We start from the raw sequence: 27,109 nt of genomic DNA, 5'->3' as shown, positions 1-27,109 counted from the left end.
ATCATGTAAACGTTCCTAGAACTGATCATCTCATTTTAGCAGCGCCTACTGTACAGTCATGTCTGATATGAGAGCAAAATGCATTCTGGGACAAAAGCTCGCAAGTTAATTTTCTTAAAGTCCTATCTCAAAAATGTTTTTTATATAAATTAACTAAAGATAAATTATTGTGTTGCCATCCTCTAAAAAACTACCAATAAGAGATATTACAATGAAAAAATACATGATTTTATCTATTCATGCTCTATACCCATGCCCCCAAGGCTACAAATACCTATGTAAAGGTTATGGTCTGCATTAAAATGTAGCAGTATTATGTACAACATAATTTTGAGTAGTGGCAGTATGCAGCAGTCCATACAGTAGCATACCGTATGGAGTTCTTACCTTTCAGAGAATCATAGCACTAATGATTGTGAGAGAGAGAGAGAGAGAGAGAGAGAGACCTGATGCAACACGCTTGGTACGCTACACTTTTGTGGCATCGCATAAACAAACTTAAAGTATAAATTTAATATAACTGAATTCAGCTTAATAAAACATTCTTGAAAAAAACGTTCTGATCTTATATTAGAGCTAATTCTATTTTTTCTTCATTTTAATTTTTAAATCATCTCTTCCTGGCTGGAAACTTCTCGATTTGCTTATACTCTCATTTTCAGCCAACCTTTTTAAAACAAATCTGAAGCAGACCTGACGGGAAAACCAAGTGAGGTAGTTTCCGTAACTGGCCTTTCGCATCTTTGGGCATTTAGTGATATATCAAAAACCACCTTGCAAGCTCGCATCTCTAATTTTCTAGAATTTCAAGGCGAAAGTGGGTAGTGAGATAGTGAATGGTACAGAATTTGTGTAAACATAAATTGCTTGAATTCTTAAATCTATTTATTGGTTATTGTTATATATATATATATATATCAATATATTTATTTTGAAGGTTTGGGGTAGACTGACGCAATCTTCTGAAGAATCAATTGATTTCCTATAGCCGGTTTGTGTATTGACTCGTGTTCGCTTCAAATTCTGTATCATTTACGATTTTGCTACCCATGAAAGTTTATTATAAGTTATGACTAATGTGTTGAGAGTATATGGGAGGTCATTAAGTACAAAGCCCATCAAGCCAAGTAGTCAATGATGACTTACCAGCTGTTCAAAATTAAGTTGGGTACGTGTCTAATGACAGGGAAGAAGCGTTCAACTGACATTTATGATCTACTCATCGCCAAAATCTTCCGGAAGACAATGCAAGGAAGAGGACCTTGATGACCACCCAGGCCTATATAGATGAAAGAACCGTGAGTCACCACCAGTGTGTATGTCAATGAATTTGATATAGAAATACATAAAGTGCTGGTCAAATGAAAAGCAATACACGAGATGTTATGGATGAATAGCTATGCAATTGGCTTTGTACTAACCCTTGGTATGAAATATTACCCAAGCCTGTGTCATTAGACAGCAACCAAATTTGCTAGTTAACGCTCTAATTTTCAAATAAATTAGACAATGCTATGTAAATACATGTAAGATAATATCATAGTTGTTAAATATAAATACAAACTTGTAAAAATCCATGATACGAAACTGAGTTTTAACCCGTTGATCCTTGCTCGATCTAATCAATGCGTGTCAGTAAACCTAGACAATATGTCCAGCAATCCGAAGTTATTAATTTTTTACCAAATATAGCTAAACGTGCTAACAATGCAATAATATTTGGTGAAACAGCAGTACAAAAGGTCGGACAACCTACAGCAGATGTCATCAAACAGAAAAAAACAGTATGTCACCATTATTCGGGCTAAAACTATAAAAGTTCGCACGATTTTAAACACTCATTAAACATTTACAGATAATATTCATCCATAGCACACTCATCATCCTTTCATGACTCAAAATATACTGGAAATTTATATTTATTATCATAAAATTCCACATTTGTATCACAGTCATTTATGACCTACCAACGAATGAGTCATATTGATTGTTTCGCGATATCATTCTAATAAAATGTGTTATTATAATGAAAGAAGTAGATAAAGATAAGTGAAAAATGTTACAAATGGAAGTGAAATTTAGAATCTAACATCCTGCGAAAGAATTAATTTTATTAGTTTTTGCTGTTGCTTAAAAACATATTTAGTAAACAGAACCATATGGAAGCCTGTATTCCGCCATTAAGGTTTCTGCCACAGCCTACGCAATTCCGTAATACCAGCTGTGAGGGTTCAGAGGGCTAACATTGATGAGATACTGCATTATTTACTGTTTTGCTTAGTATTGTTCCTTATACCTAAATTGTAAAAACAAATGAAAAATAATTTTCTTTTGTTTTGCAGGTACAACTACAAAAACATTGACAACAAGCGTGATAATCTCAAATCAGAAGATTGGAGACTAAAATTATAAAAACACTACACCATTCTATGTCATTTTAATTGAACAAGTTGAACTGACTGAAACATGCTACATCTCCGGTGTTTTTTTTTTTGTAAAACCTAACTTAATACATGACACCAGCATAGTCAGCGTGATATTTAAATGCAACTATAATTATTTCCCGAGTTGCATTAGTCCATAGCAAGCATAGTTGCTGAATATTGCACATCTTTCAAGTGGAGTAAACCCAGCACTTATACATTCTGCTCAAAGAGTTCTTGTGCCAAATCTCAAACTCAGCAGTCAAAATTCTAGCCAACAAGATAAAAATACTCAAACTTTTAAATATCAAAATTTGAGAGAAGATAATTCCCAAATTTCCAGTGAGTATAATACTACTTTTTACTAACAAAAGTCAACCAAAATACCATGAGAACAGTAATACACAGTGTGGGTAAGGTTAGTCGGCTAGGCTATTAAAAACTAGATGAAATCATAATTGTTATATACAGGGTTTAGCTTTATAAGAGGGTCAGTATGGTGTAATCTCAAGAGTTCAAAACTTTCAAGTTGGAAACATTGGAAAACATTGAAATCAATGTTCAGAGGCTAAGCATGACACTAAACCACAAAAATTTTCATTTTAATGTCATGACCAGAGCTATATTGATTGCTAATTATGATTTTTGTTATGTGGGTCTACAGAAAAAGCTATCTTAAATAGTACTACACCCTTTCCTATTATAATTAGTTAAAACAATATGATTTATAAATTTCTTGTTGGCATGAGTAACAGTAACAAAATAACAAGAAAAGAGGGCGTTCAGCTAAAGACTAAGACACAGTTGTTATCAAAATTATAGACCATATAATTAAACCCTGAAAATAAAATTGAAATAGGAGTCACACTGTTTTATCTTGTCAGTACATACCTGCAACCAAAAGCAAGTCAGGCATCATAGCATCATTACGAAACACGATTGCAGAATCTACAGAAAAAAAAGACAATTGATGGTGAGCATGCATTCATGTTGACCAAGATAAGTTAGTCAGTACATCACAAGTTAGACAAAGACACACGAGTAACGCATGTAAACAAGTGCCAGCGAGGTGTTGACAGTGGCTGATGGGATTAGCCATTTCTCTGAACTAAACAATCACCAGCCACGCTATTACATAATGCCATACACTCAGCTATACACAAATGGATGTTTAAATAATGCTAGCTACTAGATTATGACCTTCAGTTCTTGAACTGGGTAATGTTTGGCTCTGAAAGCTAAAGCTTGCAAGATACAAAAGGTGTCCTACAGCACATTGGAGAACTATCAAGCAAATTTAGTCATTGATTTTGCTAATGCTGCACACAAATTTGTTGCTAACTAGCATATTAATGTGTATACAGAGAGCTTAATTATTTTGCATGTATCTGTATCATGGTTCAAAAGCTAAGCTTGCTGAAAAATTATTTAGTAATTCATATCTACCAAAGCATTATGAATTATAGCAACTCTCGACTACTGCCAATCGCTTGAAATTTCTACAGTTTCTTCGACTTTTATGACTACAGAGGTTTTCTTGGTTTGCGATTAGGTTATCTGGAGTGTTTTTGTCCCTGCATACACGTATCTTTTTTGATCACTCAAACCTTATCTCTATCTCTTCTTCGAGTATATAGAACAATTTAAGTATTATTCAATACATATACTTAAATTGTAATTTTACAGGTAAAAATAACTTTTTATCATTTCGCAGGTAGAACTACAAAAACATTGGCAACAAGCGTCAGAATCTCAAATCAGAAGAATGGAGACTAAAATTATAAAAACACTACTTGGCTTCATGTCATATTTAATTGAACTAGTAGAACTGACTGAAACATGCTATATCTATGGTGTTTTATGTGTACAACCTAATTTATTACAAGACACCAGCTTAGTCATCATGATATTGAAATGCAATTATAATTATTTCCATAGTTGCTGTAGTTCATAGCAAGCATGGTTGTTGAATATCACACATCTTTCAGTCCCAGTAAACCCAGCATTAATCCATTTTGTTCAAATAATTCATGCGCCAAATCTCACACGCATCAGTCTAAATTCTAGCCAACAAGATAAAAATACTCAAACTTTTAAATATCAAGATTTGAGAGAAGATAATTCTCGAATTTCCAGTGAGTATAATACTACTTTGTACTAACAAAAGTCAACCACAATACCATGAGAACAGTACTACACAGTGTGGGTAAGGTTAGTCGGCTAGGCTATTCAAAACTAGATGAAATCATAATTGTTATATACAGGGTTTAGCTTTATAGGAGGGTCAATATGGTGTAATCTCAAGAGTTCAAAACTTTCAAGTTAGAAACATCGGAAAACATTGAAATCAATTTTCAGAGGATAAGCATGACACTAAACCAAAAAAATGTTAATTTTAATGTCATGACTAGAGCTTAATCAATAGCTAATTATGATTTTTGTTATGTGGGTCTACAGAAAAAGCTATCTTAAATAGTACTCCACCCCTTCCTATTATAATTAGTTAAAACAATATGATTTTTAAATTTCTTGTTGGCATGAGTAACAGTAACAAAAAAACAAGAAAAGAGGGCGTTCAGCTAAAGACTAAGTCACAGTTGTTATCAAAATTATAGACCATATAATTAAACCCTGAAAATAAAATTGAAAAATGAGTCACACTGTTTTATCTTGTCAGTACATACCTGCAACCAAAAGCAAGTCAGGCTTCATAGCATCATATACGAAACACGATTGCAGAATCTACAGGAAAAAAAGACATTTGATGGTGAGCATGCATTCATGTTGACCAAGACCAGTTAAACAGTCCATCACAAGTTATGATGCGTTTACACTGGCCAGGACCGACTCCGATTAAGTGCCAATACCCTGACTCAGACCGGTACCTCAGACATTTCACGTATGGGTGCCGACACCGACCACCCTTTACATTGCAATGATCGAACTATTTTTTTCGGTACTAATAGCCAATCACAGCGCTTCGCCGTTCTGACCTTCACCCGACCACGCAAAGACGAGTACACATAAAAATCAACGCGCTTGATGTGGAAAATTATATACTAGTACTACACTATTACTACTGCTCCTACTACTACTGCTAGAAGCAACTACTGATTGCCGAATGGAATCTTCCGATGACGATTAGATTTTGTTGATGGCAGGATCGGCTGCGGGAGCTCTGACAGTCTGTATTATATGTAATTATATGTTTGTATATATTTTAAGTCTATAAATATTTTATTATATGTGTCTTCCTTTTTATTATAGCCTTGTTACTCGTTAGGCTATCAATTGTCGTCGTTTATGTTGCCATATCAACGCACTAGCGGGCCTAATTATTGGCCATTTAAACATTGTTACCTGGTGTTCCTACTCAGTCCCGTTAGCCGTAACGGGCAATTTTATTGTATAGAAGGGAGCAACGCACACTTAGTAGACAGAGCAAATGGCCGTACGCTCCTCGGCTAGTAAATTTCCTTCGCTAATAAAACATTGAATAAAATCACACTCAATTTATTTCTGTATGAAATAATTTAGATCGTGCCAAGTAAGGGCCGGCAAATTCCTTTAAAGTAGTACATGTAGTAGAACTAGTACTAGTACTAGTGGTAGTCATACAACTGGCTATTCACTTTTAATTACTTTAAATAAAAGCTCACTATCAGAAAGAGCACGAGGGAAAGTTTAATAACAGTGTCCTAGCCTCTCTTTAAACCTAACCCTTTTGTTTCAGAAACTTAGAACTGTCATTAAAGCTTAGGCTCATTTAATCAGAGGCTCTTAGCTTCTGATTGACTGATGAGCTGCTAGGATTCACCGACACCGACTTTCAAATCAGTACCAACACCGATCTCTTTGCTCACACCGACCGATGCCGACACCTACTCATCAAATTGGTCTGTGCTCGACAAAATGGGTGACAAAATCGGCCAGTGTAAACACACCAATAGACAAAGACGCACGAGTAATGCATGTAACAAGTGCCAGCGAGGTGTTGACAGTGGCCGATGGGATTAGCCTGAACTAAACAACCACCAGTCATGCTATTACATAATGCCATACCCTCAGCTATATACAAATGGATGTTTAAATAATTTTAAATAATGCTAGCTACTAGATTATGACCTTCAGTTCGTGAACTGAGTAATGTCTGGCTCTGAAAGCTAAAGCTCACAAGAGACAAAAAGTGTCCTGCAGCACACTGGAAAACTATAAAGCAAATTTTAGCCATTGATTTTGCTAATGCTACACACAAATTTGTTGCTAACTAGTATATTAATGTGTATACAAAGAGCTTAATTATTTTGCATGTATCTGTATCATGGTTGATTAGCCAATCAAAAAAATATTCAAAAGCTAAGCTTATGGCAAAATAGTCATTTTCCCTAAAGTAATATCTGCGACTGGGAATATTAATAATATCATTCGATAGTATAAACATCCATGGTAAAAGATTTTTCTCATGTCATGCGTATCTAATATCCTTCACGAAGCCTTGCTAGCAAAGTTGATGCTACATGTAGTTCTAGCATTATACAATGTTGCTCATTTTACATCCATTTTTCGTCGTATATTTCTATACTGAAAAATGAACTACTGCTAGCTTTTGCCTTGCAATGGAAGCTTTGATAAGCATATGGTACGGAAATAATTTTTGTATGAATATTACAATATAAATTATATACCATTTCACTATTCAATTCTTAAATATCCTTCTGTAAACCATATTATTGAAACAGTTGCTGTACATTTTTGAATCCCTTGACATCATTAAAAAGTTGAAAAACTTATCACGCGCGACCTTGAAGCTTTAATGTAAAGCATGCATCTAGCAACCAGTTAGCAAGACAACATTCTTCTGTAATCCATATCTACGGAAACATTACCAAGGATAGCGACTCTCAATTCCTGCAAATCACTTGACATTTCTACAGTTATCTGCAGCTTTTAAAACTACATATGATGTCTTGGCCTGCGCGGTCAGGTGGGTTTTTGTACCTGCATATTTTTTGCTCCCTATAACTTTATATCTAAGCATTCATAACAGCCTTTATCTTCTTTGATTTTCTGCTTTTCAGTTGTTATATGACTAACAAATATATTAAGTCAGAGTGACTACGTTAAAAACATGAATATAAAATAAATGCTAGGCTACAATCATTCAGGCTTCTAATAAAAGTCCTAATTTTTTGTTACTTTGGATGAGTGACAACCATAAATTCTTTAGTTCAATGTAGTCTCCAAAGTACATGGTAAGCCAGAGCTAAAGCATAAGCACACATACCTGCTACCTTCACTATCTGTCCTATTTCTTAAATAGAGTTTTAGCCTATCCTTGTTCGTCTAAATCAGAAACTAAAAGCTAAAAGCCTGACTGAAACGAGATGGAATGAGTTAGATTTACTTAGGCCTGGTTCGAACCAATATGGCATCTAAGACACGTGAGACAGAGTACCGGTTATGCAAGCGATCGCTCATGGACTACAAGCTCAGAGTGCGCGACTATTATGTCCTACAGAAAGAAATGTCGTCATTTGCGCAATTAAATTAATTTGATGCCCATACGCAGCTACACAATTTGTTTGCTTTCCAGCTGTTGGATACATAATGAGTCGAGATTACGCAGCTGTCCCCAGGTCTGAAACCGGCCTCACCTTAGCATGCGCAGACAAAGGAGTGCCACACTGATAATTTCAAGATAAGATAAACTTCATTACAGGATTTGTAAATTTTTGATGGTTTTAATTTATACGCTACCACGTGCACAATAATATATATATATATATATATATATATACAATATATCATTATATTTTTAAAACAATAACTGCAAGAGACTTGCCAAATCATGAGTTCAAAAGGCAATGATGAAAGCGGGGATGAATTTGAGCACAAATTTAAAAAACAATATTTGCATAGTGCATGAAATGCTTTAGAAAAATATATATTTGAAGCATATAGGTGCCTTTTAATGCTTTTTAAATGCTTTCTGGAAGGCTCACCTATCTGGTATGTCTATGAAATTTATTTTAAGACTGCAGGGCTTTCTGCAATGCTTTAAAACAGTATACAGTTCACAAGCTATCGGCATGCTTAATCCATCATGGCTAACTGATTGTCAATGACAGTAGTTTAAAAACACTGCTACATTAAGCGGCAGTAAAAACTTTTGTTAAATCTTTTCTTTTGCAGTTTAATATATATGATATCTGAGTAAATACAACACCTTTAAAATTTATTGAAAGCCTTTTACTAAAAGCATTGGAGTAAGTAAGAACGTCAAAGTTCAGAGTGCCAGTGAAATGGCATTGCCTTAATTAGTGTGTCTCTATCAAAGCCGGGCACTGCTACACTTTTGCTGTGTCATTTGCTGTTAATTTCTCTCATCCTTTGTCGAGCTGGAGACACTCCATAGGTATTACGTAATTACTCTCGCATTGAGGGTCTGCTGCGCCAAATTGGACATTCACTGATCCCCATAGCTCGTTGCTCTGACAGTGATTATTTCTAATCACAATCATTCTAAACATAGATGTTTGGATTCATCAAATTGAAAAACATTTAAAATCCCTAATTGGAAATTATGCAACTCCTAATAAAACATACATGATAATAATTGAAAACTACCGTATGATGGAACAATCTTCTGCCAACACAATCTGTTTGAACTATTATAGCAATAACAAGTAATAGTTATTAGCGGAGAACATTGGCTAAGAGAACATTTCAGGGGTTGATGTAGATCTGGCCATCCATAGGAGCCTATTTGAGAATTGAACAATGAACCACAGTTTGAATGCCAAGAGTTCTAATTGAACAGGCAACGGCTGTCTAAAAAGATAATGAAACTTATGAAAGGTTGGGAAGTTAAAAAGGAGCCTAGCTTAATCATTCTCCACGTTTGTGATGACAGCTCACACCTAAAAAACAGAAGAACATTGTTTGGTTTAATCCAAACTTGTAAATACTAATGATTGGATCCGATAAGCGCCCCTAGCCCATATAGGTTGCTGTTTTTTTTAGGTTTGGCTAACAGCTGAAGCCAAATAAGTAACTAATGTATTATTATTATTGTACCGGAAAATTTGGCTAATATCTTATTATTGGGTTATATAACATCTATAATAGATGTTATATAACTCAATTATAAGATATTGGCCAAATTTTATGGCAACAATTTCATTAAGAGTTGAAAAACATGTTTTCTTGAGTTGTTTGTGATAGATAGCCAAGCTACTTAATTGCAACGCAAATAAATGGCATTTTGTGCATTTCAAAAGCATAGTAGCAAGAGCTAATGCTTTCACTTCTACATATACAATTAGGTAGTTGGTATAATGAATCAATTTGGGAGTGGCTACCGGTTTCTGTCTAGATTGCGTAATAGCAAATGTGCTGAGGTTCTACCGTTCTGCTATGTCATACTCTGAACGTTTGCTGAGCCCTATAGTTTGTTGTTGATCTGTATTTCATTTTCATAACAATAATTTTATGAACCTATAAATCTGGAATATTTGATATAAAAAAATTTCATTAAAGGCTTTTATAAATAGACTTGGAAACAATATTTCAGTTTGTTTTTATAACTTTTTTGTGCATTGATAAAGCGATGTAAAGTACAATCACTACAAAGCTAAAACAATCCTCCTCAATATTTCTTACTCTTACAAAAATATTACTTTCACTACCATCAGAGTCAGTGCTGCTATTTTTTTTCGGTTTAATGAAAAAAAAAGTAAATCTGAATTAGATATAATATCATCAACATAAGTAATTATCTGTTGTCTAATGTAAGTTATGTATCTTGGTCTACTAAAATTCACTAAATGCCTCTCATCTTCAGCTCTGTTGTGATACTCTCCTTTACTGTTAAAGCATACGTAGCTCACTGACTCCAGCAAAACAATGCTACTGGCATAACTCATCAACGACAAAAACAGATACAAAAACCACAGCATAATTGCTTTATAATAGCATACCATAACATACCTTAGGCAAGACTAACTAATGACGAAAAACATCATGAATACTTTAACAGATGATTGAATGTGAGCCAGTGCTAAAACTAATATTAATGACATATTTAATGACAGACTTAATCCTACTCTGCTTATGATAGGTAATCCAATTCACATGTATCTCGGAAGGTTCTCACATAAAACTTACACAATAATGTTGGTTTTTTTCGGTTGGAAATTTCCAAACAAAAATTTAAAATTACCTTGTGATTCAATGCTAATTTTATACAACAAATTTTGGACAACATTGTCAATACCATAAAAGTCCTAAATATCATTGGTTATGTTGTCAACGGATAATAAAATTAGGCTACTATGCAATTACTGGGAAGTTCGCGAAAATGCGCAGTCGACCATATATTTCACATAAATGAGCATACGGCAGTGAAAGAGTATACGACACTGTATATTGTTAGTCATATGTATATTTAGTGATCGAATCTTAGGAAAACCAGAAACATGAGTGTACCAGGACCTTTGAAATTGAAATTGAAAATTGAAAATTGAAATCCATTGAAAACTACCAACTAAAAATGTATAATGGTAAAAATTAGATTTAAAAAAAACAAAACACCAAAGGTAATATCAATTAGCTACTTATAGGAAGTGCAACTTTGGCTTTTCCAATCGTTGAAAGAATATACAGTAGGCCTACATTACGAGCTCCTGCAGCATAAATAATCTTTTCCAGTGAAGTTTACAATAATATATTGATTGTACAATATAAGAACAGTAAAATACATGTGAATTGCACAACCCATTCAAAGACCTTTCCAAACTGACCTTTCGGGCATACAAAGAGGAAAAACTTGACGTAATTTTTTTAAATATGTGGGGTGTACTGTAACTGCAGTAATATTAGGGTGCATTGACAACTTTTCTCTGTTTTTGATCAACCTCATTTTTTTTTTACCATTTTTCAGTACTTCCACAATAACTTGGGGAGCGTACATCTTTGACGTTCATTTACAACGATTTACTAATTTTTCTAAACAGCAATGTATAATCTGCAAAGGAAAACTAATAACAAATATTTTATGTCTACATGGAAACAAAACAACAAAATATTTTACAAAAGCTGTTCTGCCTGCTCATCACCTATCCGTATTCAGAGGTCAAGGTTAGGAAAAAATAGAACTAGTGATGATACTCCCACTCGTTACATTCACATTGGTAGACTTACGCTGTAACACCTGCGCCAATCAATCGCCTTTATATTTATGAAAATTGCACAATTACCCTATTCTCTGTTTTGTCGGTACATCTGGCAATCTGTCACAACCAACTAGATTGCTACAAAAATTATATACATAATATGTATAATGCTATATGCACATAGTCTTCTCTCTTGCATATGAAGCAATCAATATAAACTAACGTTTAAATCAAAGTTGAGAACTTACTCGACTTAGCATGTAATATAAAATTTTTTTGGTAGTCGGAAGCAAAAACTTTACAGAAACGTATGTCGTCTAGACTTTAGTTCTAAGAGGTATAGGCCTACATTATAGGAGCGTTTACTGTAGCCTATATGGTAAGAGTGATGGGAGTGATAAGAATGGCTTAGCCTTGTGGTTAGTCACTCTTGTTAGTAGACTTGCGGTCTGAATGTCATGAGTCCAATATACTGCAAGGCGATTTTCTCATTGCTAAAGCTTTATCGCTAAAATTTGGTGAATGAATGACAGACAGACAAACATTGAGATTCGTGTATATATATATATATCTGGATTTAACCCTGCATTTATTTATTCTAGCTTGTTCAAACTGCTATTGTGTTATCTTAAAAATTCTAGCAGCAAGGCCAAACGGCTAACATAAATAATATACAAGCTAGGGCCCAGACAGTTCTATTTTCCAAACAGCTTTCTGTAAACTGCATCATCTGATTTGCTCTAAGGTCAGCATATAGCATGCAAGCATATACCGTAACAAAAATAGATATTTTTAATGTTTTATGTTTGAATGTACATGTTGGTTCTAGTAAGTGTTTCAGAGCAGGCTTTATTATTCACATGTGTGTTCTACGACTCTTTAACTAGCTCTGCCTTACAAACCTGGCCCTTCAGGCTGAGAGCAACATAATGCGTATATAACGAGTATGTGATAATATCGCAAAATACTAGATAAGCAGCTGTAATAACATTGGCCTTGCTTTGACTGCAGCAGCCGTAAATAACATATCTGTCACATCTAGCAATACTGTGCCGATTAATGTTAGTCTTGCTTCATAAATAGGTGTATTTATAGGCCCACAGGATAAACCAGGCAATCAGCTGAAACTTGACCACTCCGACCTATATTTCTCAGTCCATTGGTCACCTGCACCTAAATTAGGCAGGGCTAAGAATAAAGGAAGTAACAGACAGAAATTTGTGCCTGTCCCAGCAACTATAGGCAATGAATTGGTACACCACAATTAGCTTTAAAGGTTAGCTCTGAGGTTGATTAGGTAACATTGTTTTATGGGCTGGCTTGATGATCTGGCCAAATACAGAACTGAATGCAAGCTGATGATACTAATTAATCTTGGCTTCACTCACATTTTCATTGCTACATCATCCAATATGACTAATGTTGAAGTATAATCAAAATAACTATATTAGAGCATTTGTAGACTCCTCCCCTCCTGATACATGGAGTTTTTAAAGAAGGTGCAAACCAACGGTGAAGGCCTCAACATCGCTTCAAAATCTTATAAATCGCACCGTCAAATACTTCAAAACCACTCCTGTCTCTTAAATAACCCATCTAAGAACTGTGGTAACTGAAGGCCAAAACTTCATGCTGGTTGCTTTCATGACACCAAGGCCAACCTTGCGGGTTCTCAAAAAGGGCACCTGGCTCCATAGATGTTAATTAATATTGAGGTCAAGCCTTTTTACTTGTGGCTGCTACATGCCAACAGACAGCGTGTGTAATAAGAAAAATGTGATAATAATTGAATTTTCGCATCTAGTTGCGTTGTTTCAACAATTCATCTCAACAACTATTAGACATGGTCATGATAAAAAACACTCTAAAATAATTTGAGTTATGACATACTAAACTTTGAAGTATAAAGAATTTATTGTATTATAAACATTTCCAAGTTTTCCTAATATTTTTCAGATATATGGTAAAAGTGAGAATCTTTTTGTCCCCTTGTTAATAGATGTTTGTGTGAATCCCTGTTGCTATCTTCGTTCAAATGTCATTCATGGACAAATTAAAAGTATGTTGGAAACTCATTAAATAAAAATGAGACTGTAAAAATCAACCATTTCAATTAAGCACACATGTTTTGGCTTTATTTTAAAAATTGGAGTTTTGCAAAAATATATTTGGCATATAATTTACCAAGTTTAACTAAAAAAACCTTATAGTCTCAGATTTTGATGATTTTTTTTAATATGTTGTTGCCTATGTTGAAAAGCGCTTATATCCCAAATTTTGATATTCTAGGGTCATTGGTTCAGGTGCTAAGAAGATTTGAACATTGACCATTTGTAGCCCGAGTTTGAGGGCATAGCACATCTACATGTAGCTGAATTTAGACTCATATGATCTGAAGAATATACAAGTTGAATATCTAGATTTTTGTGTCTACACAAAGTTTCTATATTTACACAAACAAATAGGTTTGAAATTTTTTGGATAAATAATGGGGGAGATAACTTCAACCAAAAATGAACGAAAATGCTATTTTAGCGACTATTCAAAAACAATTATCCCTCCTATCATATAATTTGCCTTTGTTTCTGTTATTATTTCTGAATTTCCCCATGCCTCAGCTATCCAAAACTAGTCTCATCTTCTCTGTAGATGTATCAGGTCAGCGTCTGGAAGCCATACAAGAATAAGGTCTTTGTCGAATTATTGCAAAAGGAGAGGTCAAGGTCAACCTGCGGTTTCAACAGTCACACATTTTTCTCATGTTTTACACCAATTAGCATATGCAGATTTCATTAAAACTATCAAAAGTTTGTGTTTCAGCCTGTAAAATGCTGAAAATTGAGTTTCAAATGCCCTCCAAACTCCTTTAAAACTTGCCTCAATCAAATGAGGTTATCCCCCCTTGTCAAGCTTTAACTTGGCTGATTATTAGAATATTATCCTATCAAGTTCAAATATGCCGTGTAATTGCGGTTTGTGATTGTGATAGTAATGAGCCTAAAATATTTTCTTAACTTACATTCCACAATGTTATCAATTGTTGTAGCTTCAAATGCATATGCTTGCCTGAGTTGGTGGTAGATGGTGGCGCCACAGCTAATAGAACATGCTCTTGTGGTACCCAGCAGATGTCATTTTGCTGTGGCCATGTGAAATTGTTTGTTGAGCCTTTGCACATGAATCTCACATTAACACAAACATTCTCTCGATCATAGCCAATTGCCATCCCCATATACCATCGACCATCATATATACAGGCCAGATATTGTCCAGGTTGAGGTGTTAAGGTATTGCTGGTAACATGTGAGTCATCAGTCTTCCCAACTTTGTATTCTTGTAGCATACATTTTTCATCAACCAGTGGTGAAAGTTTGCAAACTTCAATGGCTGTTCTACTGAGAAACAGTAGAACAGTAGAACAGTAGCTTGAAACAGTGCTGGTTCTGAAAACCAATGACTCGTTGTGCTGCCTTGAACCTTGGTTTTTAATTTGCTGCTTGTTCTGCGGCTTCTTCAGTGAGTACATAAAACACCTCCACCCCAGCAATGTTTTCTCTAGCATACTTGCACAGTGGTTTAGCACTGAGCAGTCTTTCTTTTCCTGACTTAACTAACTGCTTGGAGTGACGGGTGGCCAGTCTCTTGACCACCCCACGAATCCCATCTCACGGACCTTTTTCATGTGAGATGGCAAAGAAGCTCCAAGATGCTGTAAGATTGAAATCAAGCTCATGGTAACATAAGTTGGCAAAGTTCTTGTAATTCTTGTATTGGGCGCCAGATCCATCACTGAAATAATTCACATGAGTCACTTGAGGTAGGTTTTTTTATGAATCTGATGAGCGTTCTCTGGAATGTATGTATACAATCTAAAATGCGTTATCCGGATTGTACGCTTTGGATTGTAACCGAAAAGTGCTGCAGAAATTGTTTGCGATGTATTGGGTCACATAATCAGATTACGACTTGCCGATTAGACCAAACCAAAAGAAAACGGTAAAATAGCAAGCATCTATATTTGATACGGTGTCTTTGGTAAAACCCGAAGTGTTTGTCATAAACCAGTTCTACGATAAGTTTTATATTGAGCTTTTTATTGGCCTTTTAATTCACATGAGAACATCACGTGACAAGACAATAACCAAATATCATGTCTACGTCCAAGAAATAAAGAGATTCCAATCTACGGCGGCTTTTCGTTTTTGAGCTTTTAAGAGCTTGTAATCACATTTCCACACATTTGGCACCTACACCGCAACAGAGTAAGACATGGTGAATCTTTTGATACCAAATAACTGTAATGTAAATTTTGTTGCAGGTCAACCTTTAAGTCAGGAAAAGAAAGACTGCTCAGTACTGAGCAACTGTACAAGTATGCTAAGGAAAACATTGCTGGGTTGGAGGTGTTTTATGTACCCACTGATGAAGCCGCAGATTAAGCAGCGATTTTGGAACCAAGGTTCTAATCAACACAAGAGTCATTGGTTGTCGGGAACAGCACTGGTTCAAGCCACTCAGTAGGAAAGCCATTGAATTTTGAAAACTTTCACCACTTGTTGAAAAAAATGTATGCTACAAAGATACAAAGTTGAGAAGACTGATGACTCACATGTTACCAACAATACCTTAACACCTCAACCTGGACAATATCTGGCCTGTATATATGATGGTCGGTAGTATATGGGGATGGCAATTGGCTATGATCAAGAGAACAATGATGTTAATGTGAGATTCATGTGCAAAGGCTCAACAAACAATTTCACATGATCAAAGCGGGAAGACATCTGCTGGGTACCACAAGAGCGTTTTTTTATTAGCAGTGGTGCCACCACCTACGACCAACTCAGGCAAAACATATGCATTTGAAGCTACAACAATTGATAACATTTAGGAATATATGTTAATAGAATAATTCAAGCTTCATTACTATCACAATCACAAACCAAAAGAAAACAGAAAATTTGATAATGAAAGGATAATAATCAGCCAAGTTAAAGCTTGACAAGCGGGATCATCTCATTTAATTGAGGCGATTTAAAAAGGTGTTTGGAGGGCATTTGAAACTCAATTTTAAGCGGTTTACAGTATGAAACACAAACTTTAGATGGTTTTAATAAAATCTGCATATGTGAATTGGTGTAAACATGAGAAAAATGTGTGACTTTGTTGAAACCACAAGTTGACCTGGACCTCTACTTTTGCAGTATTTTGACTAAGACGTTAATCTTGCAGGCTTATGGCTTCTATACGTTGACCCGATGCATCTACAGAGAAGACGAGACTAGTGTTGGATAGCTGAGGCTTGGGGAAATTCAGAAATAATAACAGAAACAAAGGCAAATTATATGTTAGGAGCAATAATTGTTTTTGAATAGTCGCTAAAAAAGCATTTTTGGTCATTTTCGGTCGGAGTTATCTCCCACATTATTCTTCTGAAAATTTTCATTCGTTTGCTTGTGTAAATATACAAATTGTGTGTAAACACAAAAGAATCTATACCTCTCACTGGTATATTCTTGAATTTATAAGAGTCTAAAGTCAGCTAAATATGCTATGCCCTCAAACTCGGGCGAAAAATGGTTCAAGTTCCCCAAGTTTCATGATCAGATAACGACTAGATGATTAGACCAAGCTGAAACAAAACTGTAAAGTAGCGAGCATCTATATTTGATATGGGTTTCTCGATAAAACCCGAAGTGTTTGTCATAAACTAATGCTACAAGAACTTTTATATTGAGCCTTGTATTGGCCTTCAATTTCACGTGAGAACATCAGTTGTCAAAACAATAACCAAACATGCTTGACTAGCCTACGTCAGTAAAATAAATTGATTCCAACCGGCAGCGATTAACTGTTCGATTTATAGCTTTTAAAAGCTTGCAATTACATTTACACATATTTTGCACCAACAACACAGCAGAGTAAGACATGGTCAATCTTTTGATACTATACACCTGTAATGCGAATTTCTTTTGTGCAAGTCAACCTTTACAGCTTTTGATTAAAAGCTCTTAAATTAAAAATTAGATTAAAATTCTTGTTATATATGTTGGATGAAATGTGGTGTACTCTTGCATGTGTGACACAATAGTTATGATATAGTTAACCAAAAAATTCACAGACATCTAAAACCATCACTTTTTGTGAGATTTACAATGTAGCTCTCTGTTTTAAAGTTCAATGTATTACACGAGCTAATTATATTTATCAAAGCGTTTTCATAAAAAGATTAAAATGTTGATATCATCGAAAATGTTGCAACTCTTACTTACTATTTATTGAGTAGGACGTACAACTAATATTGATGTCATTATTTGGCAAATACTTCCTATAAACCTTTTAAAACCAATATTTTGAAATTGTCCATTGCATCAAGTTTTAAAAATCGTTATATAATCGTTATATTTTCCTTCTTTTGACTTTCTGCATGTTGTTTTATGTGATTTGGCTGCAGGGATGTTTCAAAATTAAAATGGAGAATTTTTGATTGCATTGATAAAGGTCAGAAGAAAATGTTTACTCCAAAAAGATGTCAATCATTGCACTTCCTGTTCTTCCTCCAGTGATGTCATCGGCTATTGCAGCTAAGTTGCGGTGTTATGCATATCTATTGACGTACATATTATTTGTGTTTGCTTATGAGTGTTTAGATGCAAATTAGAATGTAAGCCTATCCTTAGATACACCGCTATAGCCAGTTTCAAATATTATAAAGATAGTTTGATTAGAATTAGTCCCACTGTTTTCCTTTAAATACTGTATGAACACGTGAGTATCCATTGATAACGTGACAGTATGTCTATTTTTATAAACAACTAGCATGACTATGGATGTAATTTTTGGAGAGGTCTGAGCACTTTTTTTGTGTGAGCATTGTAACTGGAATTGAGTTTTGCTAATTTTAATCTTAAAACATCCTGTCTGTCAGAACACCAAAAACAACCAACAAAATTTCAAATGATGGAAAAACTTCAATACTTTTTGACCAACTATTTTTGAATTTGACAGGAAAAGAGGCCGTTAAGACATCAAAGCAAATGAACTATGTATTAAAATTGAGACTAAAATGTCACAAGCATCTTAATTACTGTTTAAACCGTATAATAATTGCTGACATTTCCGGAAGCACAGCAAGCGTTATATTAAAGTGTAACAGGCAGCAAGGAGAACCACACGTTTTTAAAAAGCTTGTGAAAAATCATGGCAGCTTTGACTATCCATCATCAGTGGCCTCTAAGCCCAAGTTGTCTTATCCTGCATATATGCACAGCTACAAGCAAGGTGCCTGGATGATTGTATTGGTAGTTCATTAGTACAGCCTTTTCATTAGCCTTTTCTCCATCAAATACAAACTCCAAGCAGTTCTACTTGTAAATGTATGAGAGTGTAAACTGATCAGTTCTTTTAAATATTTTTTACAAATGTTTGTTTGCATCTCCTTGCTGATTTTCTACCAATAGTACAAAATTGCTGGGACTGTTCTTGATCAGTGTGAAAACCTAATTTTCTCAGCTGTTGCTATCCTTGTGCTTTTCCTCTAGCTGTCTCTGGCAGTGATGTTTCATGAACAGGCTGAATTCTAAAAACTTTACCTCGGGAAATTATCAAAGCAGCAATTTATTTGTAAAAAATAATTTTTTCGTTGCAACTTTTCAATCTTTACCCAGTATGAAACCTTACCTATTACGCAACGTTTTTCCCAAACCTCCAACCATGGCTTAGAGCGGAAGGAGGCCCAGAATTCTTATTACAGAAAAACTGGTACCCTGTCAGTCTGGCACGCTGAATTTGTAAAATTATTACACATAGGCTATGGGCCGAGCAGGAAAAACAGTTCTAGAAAAGATGTTCCTTTGGCACCCCATTTCGGTGGCATTTTCTGCAGTGATTTAGACTAATTTTGGTATGGAGAGCTCAAAACTTAAGAGTTGCCGCAGCTGCCGTTCCCACTTCTATGATAAATTTGATAAAAAGAATATATTAGGATTTATCTCCCCTGTAAATTAAATTATTTCTATAGAAGCGTCAGATTAGCAACTTTTTATCATAATTATTTTGCTGTAATTTAGGATGTCATTGCTGAAGTCGAAATTTATCTTCTATCTATTTTCGAACATTCCATATCGTACTATTGTTACACCCACATGTAAACTATATACATGTATATATGAATATGTACATACATGTATGTAAATAATTGTATGGTTTAATAGCTTTATTTTACAAAAACTATTCAAAACACTATAATTATGTTTTATAACCTGACACAGATTAGTTATGTTTTATTACCTGACACAGATGAATAATAGAAAATAATAAGATACAATATAAGTGCATTCATTGTTTGAGCTTTGACATGATTTGTGTAGCTCACATACATGACTCTCAAAAAAATAACTTAATAAACCTTGACTAGTCACTGTCTAGAAAGCTGAAAAACACTTTTAAAGAGCCTGAATGGTCTGTTTCAAATAGTGTGTGCTTCAAGTTGTTTGCAATCGCTACTAGATTCACAAAACATATGCCATCAGAGACGAATAACAGCAAAATTGAGCTTGTTATGAGAAAACACTGTGAGATGAGTGAGTATTTCAGAAGTCGACCTTCAGCAAGTAATGAAAGGACTCTGGGAATCATTTAAGTTTCAAAGCGACTTTATTCTCTCTGTGAGACCTACACACGCAGACTCTATGGCCAAGGAGATAGCACCCAAGAAAATGGTACAGACTTCAACTGACTAACAGACTGGCTGTTTGTGTCTAGGTCTAAACCAGTCAGTCCCTCCCTTCAATCGCTGAAAAACCATGTGCATTGTGTCAATTATGTAGCAGCTATACATACATGTATATGGAAAGGGTCAACAACACAACTTGCCAAAGCACAATTTCCTTCTTTACATCGGTGGATACTGGGTAAGGAAATTGATGAGTATGCAGTAAAGTGTCATACCAGAATTGTCGCCCCACCTGAAATTCTACAAGCTGTTCTATGGGAGTGTCAAAATCCAGGTTCCGAGGGAACTGATGTGCCAGTATCATGGCAGAGCTGCCTTACACAGAGCTTTACACATGCATGCACTGAAACAAAACTGTAGCAGGAGTAGCAGAAGATGCCGATAGTGAGGAAAATGATTAAGAACTAATTATATTGAACAAATAGTTAGGATATGCGATATTTTGAAATATCCCAGCTCGTTTTGTAAGACTGCTGATATTAGCTGTTAATAATACCACTAATAATAATGCTAATAATAATCACCAATAATTATATTCTATGATTCATCAGTTTCAGGTTATAAAACATAATTAAAGAGGTTTTGAATTTTTTGTGTAAAATAAAGCTATTAACCATACAACTATACACACATTTACATATACGTATACGTATATACATGTATATAGTTTACATGTGGTTGTAACAATCGTAAGATATAGAAAGTTAGAAAGTAGATAGAACATGAATTTTGACTTCACCAATGACAGCCTAAATTGCAGCAAAATAAATATTATAAAAAGTTGCAAATCTGATGCTTCTATGGAAAGAATCTTATTTACAGGGGTGATAAATTCTAAAATAAAATTTTATTAAATTTCTTTCAGAATTGGGAATGACAGCTGTGGCTACTGTTCAGTTTTGAATTATCCATACCAAAATTAGTCTGAATCACTGCAGAAATTGCCACTGAAAGGGGGTGCCAACGGAGATGCAAGAATAAACTGCCTTGGCCCACTGCCCAACATAGCTGCAAGGTGGTTAAGCTGAGCCGTTTTTAGTGTTAGTTGTTAGTGTGCACAGCTGCTCAGCCAAAGATTTGAGTTCAATTTCCCATGCAATGTTTTTCCTAACCTCTATATCTAGCTTTAGACATATGGACAGACACTGCTATTATTTATATTATTAGTGTCATTCTAAAAACTGTCTTCACAACCGGGTGGCTGGTAGGAGGTGAGCCAAGGCCTTAGCCTGATGATTTTGACTTTAACGAGTCATTTTACTGAATATTCTTCCTTAAAATCTGACCAGCTCCTAGCAGCACTGTTTTCTGAGTTGTTTGAAAGACTATTGAGCACTGACCTCAATGAGATATGACACAAGCTGGCTGAATAATGTATCAATCACTCCAATCACTACATACATTATATTACTTTCGGTTGAAAATTCTACAGCCTTCGACGCTCCAATCTTGCACTTTGTACATCTCCTTTATATATTTCCTTCTTCTTTTTACTCTGGCATCACATAGGATGGTTATACAACTAATCTGACAATCTGTTGTTTCTTTTTTGATCAGTACTAAACCTTTCACTTTGTCATTCTCAGACACTGGCTCTACCCTATGGTTATACTATTATGCTGTGTGTGGTATGCCACGCTTCTTACAGATACTCCAGTAATCTGCTGAGGCCACTTGATCAAGTCAGAGGTTGTATTCAGTTTGTGCAATCTTTGAGCACTTGTTTACAATATGGCTGTTTCACCCTTTGTCTTACACAACCTGCACTTAGTTACCATTCCTGGAATTGGTTTGCAGTGCTTAGTCTTGCGCTGCTGTTATTAGACACTCTGCCTCTTTCTTAAGGCCTCTTTTTGTCATCCTCTTTTGTGTCCCCTACTGTCTGATTGCTTGTTTTCATCTGTTATAGTTCATTCATCAGTCTTGGTGTTCATTATCTAGCATAGCACCTTCTAGTTTTTTTTTCGAAATTCTATCTTACATGTCTTATTCATTGTTAGTTATCAGTTTATTTAAAATATGTATATGTATGTAATATGTATTTTTTCAGACTGCGGCTTTCATACTTTACAATTATCATTGTATTGCTATTACTAGTACCCATGGCAGTCCGCTGTACTTTGAGGGATGGTCATGCGTGTTGATAAAGTGCAGAGAATAATTACATCCACAATTATTCTACCCTTAAAGAAGACAGCTCATTATTGCATGCGTTAGGGTAGTCGACTCTTAAGCTGTATGCCACCAGTAGCCAAACCAATAAAAATAGTTTTTTTAATCTCTGCCCCTAGCTTCAGAGGCACAGATAAAAGTGTTGCGTACTATAGAAATTATTGACTACTGTCTGCTCTGTTTGATGTTTGCCTATTAAAACCGGTAAAAAAGGAAAGCCTGAACCTGTTCTTCATTAGATGAAGTAATTCGCTTAACCACTCTCCGCTTTGTGAGGTAGCATTTTATTGACAAACAGCAATGTTTTATTCAATACAATTATATAAATATAAAATGCTAGTAGAAGCAAAAAAATTTTCTTTGTAACTATTGATGCATTGTTGTAATGATAGCCAATGAACTAAGATAAAATAACTGAATTTTTGCTGCCTTCATCACAAAATTAGCTGCAAGCGATTCTTACAGTATGTTTGTAATAATGTAGCCAGAACAGTGTAAGCTTTTTAATTAGTAGCATGCCTAATGGCCTGTTCATGGTTTTCCAAACACTTGTTATGAAGTCAATTAACACTTTGATGCCGTATTGGCCGTGGGCCAAGACAGTTTATTTTGCGTTTCCATTGGCACCGTTTTTCAGTGGAAATTTTTGCAGTGATTTAGACTAATTATTGTATAGATAATTCAAAGCTGAAGAAGTGCCGTAGCTGTCATTTCCACTTCTATGAAAGATCTGGCAAAAATGACATTTTAGGATTTATCTCCCCTGTAAATACGATTTCTTCCATAGAAGCATCAAATTTGCTATTTTTATCTAAATTATCTTGCAGTGATTTAGAATACCAGGGGAGAAGTCAAAATTAACATTCTATCTATTGTTGAACATTCCATATCCTATGATTGTTACATGCACACTAAAACTATATACATGTACATACGTATATGTACATGGATATATAACTGTATAGTTTAATAGCTTCATTTTACAATACAAAATAAAAACATAATAATATTATGTTTTATAAACTGACACTGATGAATCATAGAAAATAATAAAAACACATTGTGAATACTTTGTATGTGTTTGAATAATGATGTCTCTACTTTTGTAGAATATATCTTTTAAATTTATTTGGTATTATATCGTATTTGTAATTAAGTATCAATATGTTGTTGATTTCTTAACATTAATATCAAAAGATGATTTTTTTAGCGTAGTTCTGCATGATCATACTATATTTGCAAAAATTTGTTGTTGTTTGCTATTTATTTTTAGCACTGTTGTGAAGTAATAAAATACAAACTATTTTAATTGGTTTTAATGCATTTACAACTTTTTGGATAAAAATGTTAGGTAAACCAGCTGTTTTGGTACCTACCATTCAGTCCCTTCTTGCCATGACAATAACCAGTCAGCCAACATCCACATTTGCAAACTATATTTGTTGTACAATAAATAAAATGCTATGAGTTTTTTATATTGAGGAAAAGTAACCAATTTACACATAAGTTCAAAAGATAGACCACAATCATCGAAATCAAACCATCAGTTTTAAAGGTTTATATTCAAAAAATAACTTCTTGCTAATTCAATTCATAATTGGTTTGTTTATTATTCACATCACATAACACTTTGATTTCAAGCCTGATAAAAACCTGCCTATAAAAGCTCAGCTGGCAGCCATCAGTTGTGCATTTTATTGAAAAATTTGGGGTAAGGAGACTTAACTCTTAAGTGTGTACAGATTTTACCTATGAATTCATTAATTTTGGACACATATCCTTGAGGAGACAACTCCAAGTTCAAAACTACCTCTAACGAATTTAAAAATATATCCTCGATAGGAGGCAAAAATGTTCCGCCTCCTATTATCAATTTGCTATACACATTTTAGATAATTTTTATATATACGAAGGCCTCTTATTAGGGGGCCTCCCATCCTACATATTTTGAGTATATATATATATATATATGAGTATACATGTATATATATTGTAATATTATATATGTATATTAATACAAATTAGTTTAAAGATATATTTATATCTTTAAATTATGCATTTGAAAAACACTCATTTTAAAAATAAATCAAAACACCAGCTCTTACGATTGTATTGCTGAATTCTTTTGAGCGAATATGTAGGCTAAGATTTGTGCCGATATGATCAGCCCTCATACATTTCTGCTGGTTTGTTTTAGGTCTTATACATTGAAATGTAAACCACAACAGCAAGTTAAATTATAAACTGTTCAGCCTTTATTTTTAGTATAATGCTGCATTCATTCACCATTAAATAATTAATTACTCCAATTTAGACTCATGCAAGATAGAGCTTGCCAGAAAATTTTAAATTGTAAAACAATTTAAAACAAAGCTATTTACAGATTTTTGAACTCTGTTCAGTGCCTTTTGTAATCTGCTATTGAGACAGAGGTTAATGTCTCATTGCGTAACAAAGTTGAGTTTTATACTTTATAAGTAAGGCGCCACTGTCATAAGCAACTCGAAACTAACTGATCAAGAAGTTAGAGTAAGACTTTCTCAAAGTGTGTTTTGATTAAAAGCTCTGATGCATACAGTTTTTTGCTAATTTTATTTAAACTCTTGAAACTTTTATTTCTGAAACAGTTAATTTTTTTCAGTCAAATACACTACTTAATAATATTATTTCTTTAAGAACAAACTCATAACATATTGCAGCTTGTTACCATTTCAAAATGCATTATGCAGGTATTTAAAGTAATCAGACATTGTGGAGACAAGTCTGGGTCAATAATGAAAATTATAATTCAATATGTGCTTGCTTTCTTCTTCAGAGCCATCAATTCCAATGAGTGTCTCATTTGGACCGCACTCACTTGTTCTGCGTGGAACCAGGAAAAGAGTATCTTACAATGTAACGTGGCAGGTAAATAATATACAGTGTAAATGTATTTTTCTCTAAGTTGTGCTGCAACACTGGTAGACTAAGAACTGTGTAAGTAGTTTGGTATTTAGACTTTACTTTTCAGTTTGTTCATGTTCCGGAAAATTGTTTTTATATACAATAGGGATCAGTTGTATATAATGTAGATACTGTGCAGATAGCCAAAAATCTGAGTAACCATGCATGCAACTCGATCAAATTCTCACAAACCAATAATTTTTCCTATTAGGCTACTCTAATGTAATATAATATATAATAGCCTACTCTATAAACCAACTGTCATGTCTGATTAAATGCTCAGTAATTTCATCAAGTCTAGCATAGTAATGACTGCTCAGTAATTTCTATGCTATAGTAGTAAGCATGTGTTATCATGCATTCAAGTAGATGATCATGACTACCTACTCAGATGCATGATATAACATGCTTACTACTATCTAAATTTCAAACTAAAAACTAGCTATCCCTAAACTTTTAGAATTAAACACAAAATGCCTACATCAAAAATATCAGCAATTAAACAAATTAACAACCTTATTATCACAACCCCACAAAAACTAGATTTCTATAATTGAAGTAAAGACTTCTTTTGCCACACCAAACATTGACATCAGTAAATCTAAAAGTAGAGAAAAACTATTAGTAAAAAGCAAACAAAACTTCTATTTTTACAAAAAGGATAATGTCTACTACCTTGACTTTTTGCTACAATATTATAACAGAAAACATTATAAAGCATCAAAAGAAATACCCAACAAAAACTACAGCTGTTGATCTAAAATTTGCTAAAGCACTAGATCTAGACAACCAAATTTATCAACTTGCTAAAAAAAATTCAGTACTTTGTAAAATCACAAATTGAATCTCAAAAAGAAACTAATTGTCACACTCACATATTCCTCGAAGTCAGAAATATGTATAGCTAGCTGGGTTTCCAGCGCTGCATGAGTATTAAGAGTGAAAGGTAATGTAGCTGCCTGTCACATGCCATTGGCCTGGCACATTGCCAATGGCTAATTTGAGCAAGTTACTAATTTAAACTTACTAATAAGAACTGTGAGAACAAGCTTTAGTGACATTGCGCGGTAATGTAATGTTATGTGTATGTTAATCTAGATAAACCCTTGTATTGCCCAATAAATCCATGAATCTCACGTAGCTTAATTGGTAAAACGTTTGCCTGGTGAATGGGAAGGTCTGACATCAAATTCAACAAAATGCAAGATTTTTCTTTTCAAAATTTTAATACATGTAGCTATAGTTAGACAAACCGAAAGACACACGAACACATAGTTTGAGATGTATATATAAATTTGCAAAATGATAGTTGATAAAACGAACGACAATCTGTAAAATAAGACATTGGTAAAATTTAGATTGTTATACATGCTTCAGTAGGGTGGTTCAACAACATAACTGACAAAGGTGAAAGTGCCTTTTGCTTGTTTGATATAGCTGACTTGTACCCTTTCATATAGTACTACCGACGCAAGCAATGGATGATGCAGAGAAACATATTCACATCTTAAAAAGCAAGCAGGGCAATAATATACACTTTTAATATTGTTGGAAATGATGTTTTGTATAAAATAATATAACAAAGCGCTCAAAACTCAATGTGCTGAGTAAACTAAAATTACGTTCTACAGGAATACATTTATGTATATATAGTTTATGTATGA

The 27,109-nt window shown here is 34.3% G+C and overlaps 1 long non-coding RNA gene across 1 annotated transcript; it reads right to left on the bottom strand.

The window, feature by feature from the left end:
* Positions 1-1,171: 1,171 nt before the first annotated feature.
* On the bottom strand, positions 1,172-5,143 carry LOC137400460 (uncharacterized). The gene is made up of 3 exons (XR_010979263.1): positions 5,108-5,143; positions 3,315-3,371; positions 1,172-1,279 (listed from the first exon to the last, which is right to left on the bottom strand). It is a non-coding gene; the product is annotated as an uncharacterized lncRNA (long non-coding RNA).
* Positions 5,144-27,109: the final 21,966 nt, after the last annotated feature.

Source organism: Watersipora subatra, chromosome 1, assembly GCF_963576615.1.
Source record: "Watersipora subatra chromosome 1, tzWatSuba1.1, whole genome shotgun sequence".
Taxonomy (NCBI): domain Eukaryota; kingdom Metazoa; phylum Bryozoa; class Gymnolaemata; order Cheilostomatida; family Watersiporidae; genus Watersipora; species Watersipora subatra.
This window is presented reverse-complemented; position numbering and strand designations above follow the sequence as displayed.